The sequence below is a fragment of the Capricornis sumatraensis genome, chromosome 22, assembly GCF_032405125.1.
Source record: "Capricornis sumatraensis isolate serow.1 chromosome 22, serow.2, whole genome shotgun sequence".
Lineage (NCBI taxonomy): Eukaryota > Metazoa > Chordata > Mammalia > Artiodactyla > Bovidae > Capricornis > Capricornis sumatraensis.
The window spans coordinates 33576672-33590391 of NC_091090.1; the positions used below are offsets into that span (position 1 = coordinate 33576672).

The 13720-nt window shown below is 41.4% G+C and overlaps 1 protein-coding gene and 2 non-coding genes across 3 annotated transcripts in view; all 3 read left to right on the forward strand.

Moving 5' to 3' along the window:
* Positions 1-13720, forward strand: part of LOC138069278 (zinc finger protein 184-like) — a 1142341-nt gene that overhangs the window by 73116 nt on the left and 1055505 nt on the right. The gene's annotated exons all lie outside the window — the stretch shown is intronic.
* On the forward strand, positions 2634-2705 carry TRNAA-AGC (transfer RNA alanine (anticodon AGC)). Its single transcript has one exon. It is a non-coding gene; the product is annotated as a tRNA-Ala (tRNA).
* TRNAA-CGC (transfer RNA alanine (anticodon CGC)) lies at positions 8976-9047 on the forward strand. The gene has a single exon. It is a non-coding gene; the product is annotated as a tRNA-Ala (tRNA).

Here is a 13720-nt window from a genome sequence, read left to right on the forward strand (position 1 = left end):
AGAGCTGGATGGTAGATAAGAGGTAAAAATGATTTCATTCAGGAATATTGTGATATGGGGAAAGGCCTCAGTACAGAATTAGAATCAATTTCAAATACAGCATAGGCAAGTGGGAATTTATAGCTAAGGAGAAGGGGAGGGTGGGTTGAGGGTCAGTGGATAGAAAATTACTAAGAGGAAACATCTGAGGTAAGGCAGAATTCTGGCTAAACCAACCGAACAAGATTCCTGCTGAAAGCAGTCCAAGATGATCAGACATTACCTAGGGGATGGTAGAGGATGAGGAACACAATTAGATATAAAGGGTAACCCCATAGGCAAATAGAAGATTCTAGCCAAACCAGCCTAACAGGATTCTTGCTAAAAGTGAACAAACAACACAGAGAAGAAAACAGAAATCCAAAAGTCAAGTTCTATTTGGAAAAGAGTTCAGGGAATCCTAAGTAGAGATTGGTAGAGGAGAGAATCTTTGTTAATGTCTTCCTTGATAATGAGTGATCTTTGCATTTCTGGAATTAACCCCACTTGGACATTCTGTAGGGAGAAGGCAACGGCACCCCACTCCAGTACTCCTGCCTGGAAAATCCCATGGACGGAGGAGCCTGGTAGGCTGTAGTCCATGGGGTCGCTGAGGGTTGGACACGACTGAGCGACTTCACTTTCACTTTTCACTTTCATGCATTGGAGAAGGCAATGGCAACCCACTCCAGTGTTCTTGCCTGGAGAATCCCAGGGACTGGGGAGCCCGATGGGGTCGCACAGAGTCGAACACGACTGAAGTGACTTAGCAGGACATTCTGTATTATGTGAAATTAGACTATTTTTTTCATTTTCTGTGCAAACTGAAAAAGTTTGCGATGAACATTGTACTCATGTTATAAAATGAACTGGAATAGCTCCTTCTTTCTCCATGCTTTGAAAATTTTAAGTAGCATCATGATTTTCTGATATTGGTAAACTTTCTTTGTGAAAGTATTTGTGCTTGGTTCCCTTTTTGGGGAGTTGCCTGTTCAACTGTTTTTCTATAGTAATGACATGTTTAGACTTTCTGTCTCTACAAGACGTAATTTGGGTATCAGTTCAGTTTAGTCACTCAGCCATGTCCGGCTCTTTGCGACCCCATGAATCACAGCATGCCAGGCCACCCTGTCCATCACCATCTCCTGGAGTTTACTCAAACTCATGTCCATCGAGTCGGTGATGCCATCCAGCCATCTCATCCTCTGTCATCCCCTTCTCCTCCTGCCCCCAATCCCTCCCAGCATCAGTCTTTTCCAATGAGTCAACTCTTCGTATGAGGTGGCCAAAGTATTGGAGTTTCAGCTTTAGCATCATTCCTACCAATGAACACCCAGGACTGATCTCCTTTAGAATGGACTGGTTGGATCTCCTTGCAGGCCAAGGGACTCTCAAGAGTCCTCTCCAACACCACAGTTCAAAAGCATCAATTCTTCAGCACTCAGCTTTCTTCACAGTCCAACTCTCACATCCATACATGACCACTGGAAAAACCATAGCCTTGACTAGATGGACCTTTGTTGGCAAAGTAATGTCTCTGCTTTTTAATATGCTAAGTTACAGTGCATTTATAAAATCCACTTCATCTAAAGTTTTCAAGTCACTTGCTGAGTTGTGTCTTTATGATTTTTAAAAAGCTTTTCTGTTTGGTAGTTATTTGATAGATATTTCCTCCCATCAGTTCTAATTTTGTGTGTCTGCACTTTTTTTTTCCTTTTCTTGATTATGATGGTTAGAGCTTTGTCGACTTTTCAAATATCCAGTTTTTTTTCTTTAACTAGTTCTACTTAAAAAAAAAAAAACCCTCATTTTCTCGTTCGTCTTTATCAACCCTTTCTTCTTTTTGGCTTATTTTGTTCATTTCTAACATGAATAAAGTTCATAATGAACTGAGTTCATTATTTGCTATTGTTATCAACATCCTTTTCATCTCTGACTGGAGAAGTATTTACCTCAGTACCTTATTGTGTCTTTTGCCCGTTTAAGCAACTTTCCCAAGGTTAACTGAGGCTCTGTTGGTTTATGGGGCTGGACGCGAGAGGCTCAGAGCCTGTGAGAAGGATGTGGTGAGTGAACTAGTCCAGCAGTGCGAAGAGTTTTTAACCGAGGGTTAACGCGCATCACATTCAGTTCAGTTCAGTTCAGTCGGCGCGTCACATTAACCTTCTTAAATGGCCTTGTATTCTACCCCTAAAGGGGTGCGATCGTGGCCAAGGAACCCCCTCTCTCGGCGGCCGAAACAAACGGCACTCCATTTGTCCTTCCATCTTCTCTCTTCTGGAGCTAATTTGGTTGCTTTCCACCTAGGAAAGAGTAAGTGAAGAAAGGAGAAAAAATATTTCATCAAGCTCTTCTAACTGCGGCAGAGAAGTGATTCCAGACAGACAGAAGCAAAAAGGTCCCAGGACCACCAACGGGGGCTCTCCGTCTAGAATGCAATCTACTCTTCTTTTAGCAAAGCACAATACAGGACCTGTATTTAAGTTCTAGTTTTAAGGTTTTTGGAAATAAGTGAAATTTGACACACTAGACTTTAGCCTAATGTTAATTTTTGTAAAACTGACCCAAAACTGTGTTCTGTCTTGAATATATTCCCGAGGGTTTGGTACCGCGGAGGGGGTGTAGCTCAGTGGTAGAGCGCGTGCTTAGCATGCACGAGGCCCCGGGTTCAATCCCCGGCACCTCCACTTTTGAATTCTTTCTCTTGCTCAAAAAGAAAGTAAACCTATTTGCTGCTAGTGTTAGTGTTCTTTTTCTACTCCTCCGGTTTAGCAATAGTCAGGGTGGCTGCGTAAGAAGAAAAAGATGAAACGAAAAGACAAAGCCTGGGCTCATTCAACAGCTCGAGATTCCGAACAGAAAGCCTGTCACCAAATTGACGAGCCTTTTTGCCTTTGGTTTCACTTTGCCGTTTTATTAATATTTAAATAGCAGGAAAGAAGAGACAAAGATGGCAGAATTTAACAGAAGAAAAACACACGATCTCAAGCCAATTTTTTTTTTTTTTGGTCTGTTTTGTTCTCTGAGCCGTGTTGGCCGTGATTAGACTGCAGATTGAGCAAGAAGACAGCGTTCCTAACTTGGAAACTGAGAAATTTATTTTCATCAGTGGATGTGAAGAAGTCACACTTAGGCATCAATAACCCCATTGGGAAGTACCTTGGGCTGAAGATCTCAAACGTCAGAGATTAATTTCCAGTTTTGGTCTGTTTTTACTCTTACCGGAGAATACGACTTAACTAGATAATTTAGTTGTTACAGAAGTAATTTTATGTGAGACTGTTGCGCCCTCTATCGGAAAGAAATTTTCCAGACCCTGGGTCCTTGGACTAAAGCAGTTGGTGGTAGCTTGTTAGAATGCAAGATGTCAGTTCCCCCTCAGACTTACTGAATTAGAACCAACATTTCGACAGGATCCCTAAGTGTTTCCTCTGCACGTTAAAATTTGAGAGTCACTGGTTTGAGTGCTCCAGTGTGGGTTAAAATTATTATATATTATAAATATATGGCTTATTTTATTAATAATTTTCCAACTTCCTATTCTAATGTAGTAAAAACAATTGCAAAAATGTATTTCTATTGTTGAACCAGTTTTGTATTCTTATAATTGACACTGTTTCCCCTCTCGTGGTAATATGATATTTACCAGTCTTTTTTAAATCAGTATACGTAAGTGAATGAGATGTCAAGTTTCTTTTAAATAAAATGATTTGCAGGTATTGCAGTCAAGATGGTGCTAACTTCCAATAAGAACTAGGAAGCTCATATCTTTCTTGCTGCTCAGCAACTTTAAAAAAAAACTTTTTATTTTGTATTGGGTTGTAGCCTATTTACAATGTTGTGATAGTTTCAGGTGGACATTGAAGGAATTCAGTCATACATATACATGTATCCATTCTCCCCCAAACTCCCCTCCTGTCCAGGCTGCACATAACATTGAGCAGAGTTCCATATGCTATCCAATTGGTCCTTGTAGCTTATACATTTTAAATATAACAGTGTATACATGTCCATCAAAAGTCCCTAAGTATCCCTTTTCCTCATCCTTCCCCGCTGGCAACCATAAATTTGTTCTCTAAGTCTGTGAGTCTCTTTCTGTTTTGTAAGTTCATTTGTATCCGTTGTTTTTTAGATTCCACATGTAGGGGATGTCATACGATATTTCTCCTTCTCTGTCTGACTTACTTCACTCCGTTTGACAATCTCTAGGTCCATCCATGTTGCTGCAAGTGGTATTATTTCATTTTTAATGGCTGAATTGTATATATGTATATATGTCCATTGAATATATGTACCACATCTTTTTTATCCATTTCTCTATTGATAGACATTTAGGTTGCTTCTGTTACTGTAAACAGTGCTGCAATGAACACTGAGGTGCATGTATTCTTTTAGATCATGTTTTTATCTGGATATAGACCCAAGAGTGAGATTGCAGGGTCATATGATAGCTCTATTTTTAGTTTTTTAAGGAATCTCCATATTTTGCTTCATAATGGCTGCTGTACCAGTTAACATTCCCATCAACAGTGTAGGAGGATTCCCTTCTTTCCACACCCTCTCCAGTATAGATTGCTTCTGGATTCTTTTAGGATAGCCATTCTGGTTGGTGTGAGGTGATATCTCATTGTAGTTTTGATTTCATCAACATTTTAAGTAGGATAAAATATTTTCCAAGTTAAATGTCTTCATTTTGGGATTTACCTCTTCAAAGAAAGAGTAAGAGCTAGCACTCAGGAGCCAGACTTTCTTTAATAGGAGTAATAGGTCATTTTCTATCTTGTTGACATATTTTCTTTCTTTTTGTTTTCAAAGTACAATTTTATGATGTCTTTTGGCCACTTGTATCTACTGCGTTAAGAGAAATGTATTCACATGCTCCAAACATAGGACTGTGTGAATCACAAAAAACTGTGGAGAATTCTTCAAGAGATAGGAATACCAGACCACCTTTCCTGCTTCCTGAGAAATCTGTATGCAGGTCAAGAAGCAACAGTTGGAACTGGATGTGGAACAACAGACTCATTCCAAATAGGAAAAGGAGTACGTCAAGGCTGTATATTGTCACCCTGCTTATTTAACTTATATGCAGAGTACATTATGAGAAATGCTGGACTGGATGAAACACAAGCTGGAATCAAGATGCTGGGAGAAATATCAGTAACCTCAGATATGCAGATGATGCCACCCTTATGAAAGAAATCGAAGAACTAAAGAGCCTCTTGATGAAAGTGAAAGAGGAGAGTGAAAAAGTTGGCTTAAAACTCAACATTCAGAAAACTAAGATCATGGCATCTGGTCCCATCACTTAATGGCAAATAGACGGGGAAACGGTGGAACCAATGACAGACTTTATTTTGGGGGGCTCCAAAATCACTGTAGATGGTGACTGCAGCCATGAAATTAAAAGACACTTGCTCCTTGGAAGAAAAGTTATGACCAACCTAAACAGCTTATTAAAAAGCAAAGACATTATTTTGCCAACAAAGGTCCATCTAGTCAAAGCTATGGTTTTTCCGATAGTCATGGATGGATGTCAGAGTTGGACTATAAAGAAAACTGAGCGCTGAAGAATTGATGCTTTTGAACTGTGTCGTTGGAGAAGACTCTTGAGAGTTCCCTTGGACTGCAAGGAGAACCAACCAGCCAATCCTAAAAGAAATCAGTCCTGAATATTCATTGGAAGGACTGATGCTGAAGCTGAAACTCCAATACTTGACTACCCGATGCAAAGAACTGACTCATTGGGAAAGGCCCTGATGCTGGAAAAGATTGAAGGCAGGAAGAGAAGGGGATGACAGAGGATGAGATGGTTGAATGGCATCACCAACTTGATGGTCATGAGTCTGAGCAAGCTCCAGGAGTTGGTGATAGACAGGGAAGCTTGGCGTGCTGCAGTCCATGGGGTCACAAAGAGTCAGATACAACTGAGCATCTGAACTGAACTGAAGCACAGGAATTCATCAAGTTGCAAAAGGCAAATAGACTAAACATGTAAAAGAATATCATGAATTTTCACCATTGGTTTTATTTATTATATTAGGTCTTAGGTCCAAATGGAATTTTTCCCCCTTTCCAATCGTAGACTTCTCCAAGGGAGAAGAGGATTGAGTGGAAAAGTCAGGAACTTAGTATGAGAAAACCATAGGAAATATAGGGTAGAAATTTTAAAGATTATATGCCAATACAATAAAAGTAACATGTGGTTAATGCAGGGTGCACAGCCTGGTCCAGTTGGAGTATTACTCAGCCATTAAAAAGAATACATTTGAATCAGTTCTAATGAGGTGGATGAAGTTCAGTTCAGTTCAGTCGCTCAGTCATGTCCGACTCTTCGCGACCCCATGAATCTCAGCCTGCCAGGCCTCCCTGTCCATCACCATCTCCCGGAGTTCACTCAGACTCACGTCCATTGAGTCCGTGATGCCATTCAGCCATCTCATCCTCGGTCGTCCCCTTCTCCTCCTGCCCCCAATCCCTCCCAGCATCAGAGTCTTTTCCAATGAGTCAACTCTTCGCATGAGGTGGCCAAAGTCCTGGAGCTTCAACTTTAGCATCATTCCTTCCAAAGGAATCCCAGGGTTGATCTCCTTCAGAATGGACTGGTTGGATCTCCTTGTAGTCCAAGGGACTCTCAAGAGTCTTCTCCAACACCACACTTCAAAAGCACCAATTCTTCAGCACTCAGCCTTCCTCACAGTCCAACTCTCACATCCATACATGACCACAGGAAAAACCATAGACTTGACTAGATAGACCTTAGTCGGCAAAGTAATGTCTCTGCTTTTGAATATACTGTCTGGGTTGGTCATAACTTTTCTTCCAAGGAGTAAGCGTCTTTTAATATCATGGCTGCAGTCACCATCTGCAGTGATTTTGGAGCCCCCAAAAATAAAGTCTGACACTGTTTCCACTGTTTCCCCATCTATTTCCCGTGAAGTGATGGGACCGGATGCCATGATCTTCATTTTCTGAATGCTGAGCTTTAAGCCAACTTTTTCGCTCTCCTCTTGCACTTTCATCAAGAGGCTTTTTAGTTCCTCTTCACTTTCTGCCATAAGGGTGCTGTCATCTGCATATCTGAAGTTATTGATATTTCTCCTGGCAATCTTGATTCCAGCCTGTGCTTCTTCCAGTCCAGCGTTTCTCATGATGTACTCTGCATAGAAGTTAAATAAGCAGGGTGACAATATAGAGCCTTGACATACTCCTTTTCCTATTTGGAATGAGTCTGTTGTTCCATGTCCATTTCTAACTGTTGCTTCCTAACCTACATATAGGTTTCTGAAGAGGCAGGTTAGGTGGCCTGGTATTCCCATCTCTTTCAGAATTTTCCACAGTTTATTGTGATCCACACAGTCAAAGGCTTTGGCATAGTCAATAAAGCAGAAATAGATGTTTTTCTGGAACTCTCTTGCTTTTTCCATGATCCAGCAGATGTTGGCAATTTGATCTCTGGTTCCTCTGCCTTTTCTAAAACCAGCTTGAACATCAGGGAGTTCACGGTTCACGTATTGCTGAAGCCTGGCTTGAAGAATTTTGAGCATTACTTTACTAGCATGTGAGATGAGTGCAATTGTGCGGTAGTTTGAGCATTCTTTTGCATTGCCTTTCTTTGGTATTGGAATGAAAACTGACCTTTTCCAGTCCTGTGGCCACTGCTGAGTTTTCCACATTTGCTGGCATATTGAGTGCAGCACTTTCACCGCATCATCTGTCAGGATTTGAAATAGCTCCACTGGAATTCCATCACCTCCACTAGCTTTGTTCGTAGTGATGCTTTCTAAGGCCCACTTGACTTCTCATTCCAGGATGTCTGGCTCTAGATTAGTGATTACATCATCATGATCTGGAGCCTGTTATACAGAGTGAAGTAAGCCAGAAAGAAAAACACCAATACAGTATACTAATCCATATATATGGAATTTATAAAGATGGTAACGATAACCCTGTAGCGAGACAGCAAAAGAGACATAGATGTATAGAACAGTCTTTTCGACTCTGTGGGAAAGGGAGAGGGTGGGATGATTTGGGAGAATGGCATTGAAACATGTGTAATATCATATATGAAACGAATCGCCATGAGGGGATTAGATAAAGATGGCGGAGGAATAGGACGGGAAGACCACTTTCTCCCTCACAAATTCCTCAAAAGAACATTTCAACGCCGAGCAAACTCCACAAAACAACTTCTGTAGGCTGGCAGAGGACATCAGGCAACCAGAAAAGCAGACCATTGTCTTCAAAAACAGGTAGGAAAAAATATAAAAGACGAAACGAATCGCCAGTGTTTAGGACTCCTTACTTTCACTGCCAAGGATGCAAAAGAACAACTAACTTCTTTTTTGCTTTTCTTCCTATTTCTTGAATGATGGGGCTCTTTTTTATGTGCCTCCTACTTTGTTTCTTGCTCTGTAAACCCAGTAGTTCTCTCCAACCTGTGTCTTACTACCACCTACTAACTTGCCTTTAAAATTCCACACTTCTTTCCATCCCTGAATCTGCCCGTTTAATTCATACCTTGAGCACTATTCTCCTAGACCATTTTATGAACCTTCTTAGTTGCCTTTGGGATGTAATAAAAATGAATAGAGTGTTGGGAATGAATCGCTGAAAGAATTGATGGTGATTTTTATTTTCACCTGGGGTTTTCCCGTTAAAATCTTGTCCTTAACATTCCTGGAAAACAAACATCAAATAGCAAGAAGTGTTTTATCTAAGGAAAACTCGGTCAATTTTCTGACACATTTTCAGTATTTTTTGTTCCACTTCAAGTTTTATTTGCTAAAGAAAGAATCGGTATCATTCACAACTCCCTTATTTCCTTTGTGTTAAAGAAGTCATAAATCCTGCTGCAACGCATAATACTGCTAAAACAACAAACATCAGCTGGGGAGACGCCCAGAGAATGTGGTAAGCTATTTCCTGAAGAACCCTCACAGGCGGTAATTCAGTGAGGGGGTGTAGCTCAGTGGTAGAGCGCGTGCTTCGCATGTACGAGGCCCCGGGTTCAATCCCCGGCACCTCCAGCTGTGGCTTGAGTTGTATTTTCTTCCTTTACTCAAGAACCTAAGACATTCGTTTCAGTGGTGCACTGTTTAAACTTCATGACCCTCAAAACCTCTCAAGGTAGCTGGCAGAGTACAAGTCTATTAGTAACCGACAGAGGCCATAACAAGTCAGCATAAACCTGGCGGCTTAAAACGATAGTAATTTGTTCTTTTACCCTTCTGGAGTCCAGAAATCCAAAGTTAGTATCACTAGACAGACATCAGGGTATTGGCAGAGTGGTGCTCCCTCCCAAGGCTCTGGGGGTGTGTGTGTCCAATCTTGCCTCTTTCAACTTCTGGTGGCTGATGGCATTCCTTAGCCTGTGGCAGCCTTACTCCAGTCTCTGCCACCGTGGTCACACTGCCTTCTCCTCTCTGTATGTGAAATCCCTCTGTCCCTCTCTTTTAAAGACACTTGTGAGTACATCGGGCCTAGCTGTATAATCCAAAGTAATCTCCCCATTTTAAGATCAATAAGGAAATATTGGACTTAAACTACACATCAGATCAGATGAACCTAATAGACATATGCAGAACATTTCATCCAATACCCCTGGAATACACATTCTTCTCAAGCATACATGGAATGCTCACCATGATAGATAATGTGTTAGGTCACAAAACAAGTCTTAACAAATTTAATATAATTGAAATTACTCTAACTTTATTTTCCAACCACAATGATATGACAATCCATAACAGTAGGAAAGCCAGACATATCACAAATGTTTTTGTTGTTTAGTTGCTAAGCCATGTCCAACTCTTGTGACCCCATGAACTGTAGCCTGGCAGGCTCCTCTGTTCATGAGATTTCTCAGGCAATAATAACTGGAGTGGATCCTTCTCCGTGTAAATGGTGATTTTAAAACTTCATTGTTTCCCCTGCATTTATTAGTTGGCATACCACTGTAAGGAAAAAATTCCCTTCTTCCATATTTATTCATTTAAGTATCCAAAGATTGTAATCATTTATTGTCATTATTCATCTCAAAGTGCCCCCGATCTGACCAAGGAGAGGCCCTTCATGTTGGTTTCTGGATCCTTTTGAATTATCCTCATGATTTTTGAGCACTTATATTATAGTATGGAGAAGGCAATGGCACCCCACTCCAGTACTCTTGCCTGGAAAATCCCATGGATGGGGGAGCCTGGTAGGCTGCAGTCCATAGGGTCGCGAACAATCGGACACGACTGAGCGACTTCACTTTCACTTTTCACTTTCCTGCATTGGAGAAGGAAATGGCAACCCACTCCAGTGTTCTTGCCTGGAGAATCCCAGGGATGGGGGAGCCTGGTGGGCTCCCGTCTTTGCGGTCACACAGAGTCGGACACGACTGAAGTGACTTAGCAGCAGCGACAGCATAGTATAGTATGGAAAGGCATCTTAGGTACATATTATACTATCTCTGGTCCAGTCCTAGAGTCTGTGAATCCTACTGGTAGCTCTGTTTCCTTTTAGTGGGGATCAATATTCAAAAATCAAGATATTGGGCTAGCATTACTTATTGATACTGAGATATTAGCTTTCCTAGCACATACATACTTGCATACACATACATACTTGCATGCACACACACATATACATCTTCTATCCAGTGCCAACAGTTACTTGTTACCTCCTTCACCCCATAGTGAAAGCCCTGAATTTCAACAATATATGTATTAATTTCCCCAATCATGCAAAGGTAAATTCACACATAGCAAATAAAAGTAAAATTCATACAAAATATCAGAACTGACATACCCTTAACACTACAAATAATAACCCTTCTACATAGAGGTTATGATTTGTTTGCTTTTTTTTCTTGTCTTTTCAATTGAGATCAAGTACTGTGTAAAACATGTACTTGGATGTGTTCTCTATTTTTCTCTTGAATGAGGTTATATTATCCTTTTGAAATACAGTTAGAATTTTTCTATTCATACTCAATTTTGGAGTATTTTCACATGCACTTAAGTAAATTTTATTTTATTTTTTGAAGTATGTAATGTATCCAAGAGTCAAAAGAATACAGAGAATAATATTCAAAACATTGCAGGAGAATGTTCTGTCCCAGGACTCACCCAAGTGATAGAATGGAAGTGCAATTCAGGCAATCTAATCTGATGGGAATCCAACTTTGAGGCAAGTTCCTCACAAGCTGACTGCAAATCAGAAACAGTGCCTTTCTTTCTATATTAAGGTTTTTTTTCTCCTGGAACAACTATGCCTGAGAGAGGATAAAGCTAAGGAGTTTAGAAATAGAGGAATTGAACTTAAGGTTGTTTTGTGTTTGATAACTTGGTCTTCAGATGCAATGCTGGTCACTAGAAGGTATGAAAAATCTTCTGAGAACTCAGTGAGGACCTGAGAGTATGGCTCAGTGCTTAGCATGCATGAGACACTGGGTTCCATCCCCAGTACCCGCATTTTCATATATTCTTCATACCAACGTACCCTAAGACCTCTTGCTGCCTGAAATATCTTTGTCACACTCAATCTTCTTGGCTATGGCAATTCTTTCTTAACCTTACACAGGAAGGAATCGTGCCCGTTCGCTAAGGTTACCCATTGTTAGCTGTTATTGACCGAATCTCTCTAAGCATTCTCAGCAGTTGCCACTGCCAAAATGTTATAAAAAGCAAGTGACAGTTTTCCCAACCATCCAATTCCCACTTGTATGGAATCTGAAAGTATCAGCAAATGGTGGTCTGTGTTGACCTAATGGACAGACCACCTGATTCCTTGTCAGAAAGTTAATCACTCAAGTTCTTTTGTGGTTCTTTTATTCTAGCTCCTTCCTAACCCAGGTTGCAGGAGGCTGAAGAAGATTTCACTAAAATATTTCACTAGACTTCACTGCCAGTGGTTAACAACTTGATGCACTGGTGGTCACTTTTTCCATCAGAGACCCTCAAACTGGAGCTTACATAAAAGTTGTTTAACTACAAACAAATGATAAATGAGGAAAAAATGGCAGTCACCTCAGCAGAAATCTATAAAGGGAAATAGTGCTTTTCTGGGTATTCTAAGGGGCTTCCCAGGTGGCACTAGTGGTAAAGAATGCTTGCCAGTGCAGGAGTCATAAGAGACACGGGTTTGATCCGATCCTCTGGAGGAAGGCATGGCTACCCAACTCCAGTATTCTTGCCTGGAGAAGCCCAGAGACAGAGGAGCCTGGCCGGCTACAATCCATGTGGTTGCAAAGAGTCTGAAGAGACTTAGCACACACGGGTATTTTAGGGAAGTTTCCAGTCTGAAATGGCAAATGTTCTGAACTCCAGGGTCCAAGATCAATCCAGGGGAAAATTCATTTCTTTGTTTCCCACAGATAGATAATGAACTCTTGTGCTCCCAATCCCAATACATCTATCTCAACTTCAGTCTACTTACTCTCCAGGGACACCCTTCTTCCAAACTACTGAACAATGCATATCTCCAGGTTAGAGCTGTTTGTATAGTTTCAGATTCTGGCCTCACAATGCCTAAGCAGAGATCCACAGGAGGATACACTTTAAAAAAAAAAAAAGTTTTTTTTTTCAGTCACAAAAGGGAAAACCAGGCAAGAAATCTGTTAAATGTTCAGAAAGCAGTCTCTTTTTCCATCTACAAAAGCCAGGAAACCTGGAGATCTTCCATAATGCACCCTCTCCTTTTCTTAATCTCCAGAGGAAGCTGTAACTGTCCATCAGTTGTCACAAGTCACCTGTACAGCCAATTTTGAGGTCATCCCCTTGACCTCTGAATGATTCCTCTATATTGCCTTTGTGCCTGTACAAGGAGTGAGGGGAGAATGGTTTCCTCTGTAGGTATCACCCTTTGTTCTGTGACTGGCTTTCTGCAACCAAGGTCTTCAGTTCCCATTCTGCTCTTCAGACTCCTTTGAGACTCCTCCTAGCATCATGTAAGTAGTAGAGGAGCCTGTTGCAAATGTTAGGAAGAGTTTCTTCAGGAGCAAGATTTGGAAGTATGTGGAGCGAGCAACAGAAACTTTCTCATATTTCGCGTTTCAAGCAAAGCCTTAAGAAGTAAGACGCTTCCTTGGATCTCAAAGCTGCAGCTGCAACCGGTCGATTCACAGCATCCAAGCGCGAAAACCGGGGCATCTGTGCAGCTTCCAAGCTACCCATCCCAGCCGTTCCGGGACTTTAAATGAAAACTCACCTCAAGTACATCCCCAAGGCACTCCACTTGTCCATCCAATGATGCAAAGAGCTGTGAGGCGCTCCCAAAGCCAAAATGGTCTTGGACTAGAGGAGCCAGATCCTTTTCTGCAACAAGCCTACATCCCTTGAGAACGCATCTCTCCTCTCATACCTGGACGGAGACAGAAAGATATGGAGCCTGGACCCCCAAACTCCCCTCAAATCCTAATAATTTTGAGGATGCTTTTCCTCTGTCCACTTCCTTCCCGTCCCTTTTCTCCTTTACTTCCTGCACTTCACCCCATCCTGCCTCTTCCTTCTCGGGTCAGCTGGGCTCCTCTCTTTCATCCTATGTGCTCCTCGATGGAATTTGCACAGTAGTTTTGCTCACTTTTAGTCGCATTTCAATCTCCGTGTTGACATTCATGTGTAAATTTCCACATTGGGTTCTAATTACTTTCCTTAAGTTTCCAGCTCAGCCTTTCCCCTGCATAAGCTGAGGCTTGGTCTGATTGGGGGCGAGGTGC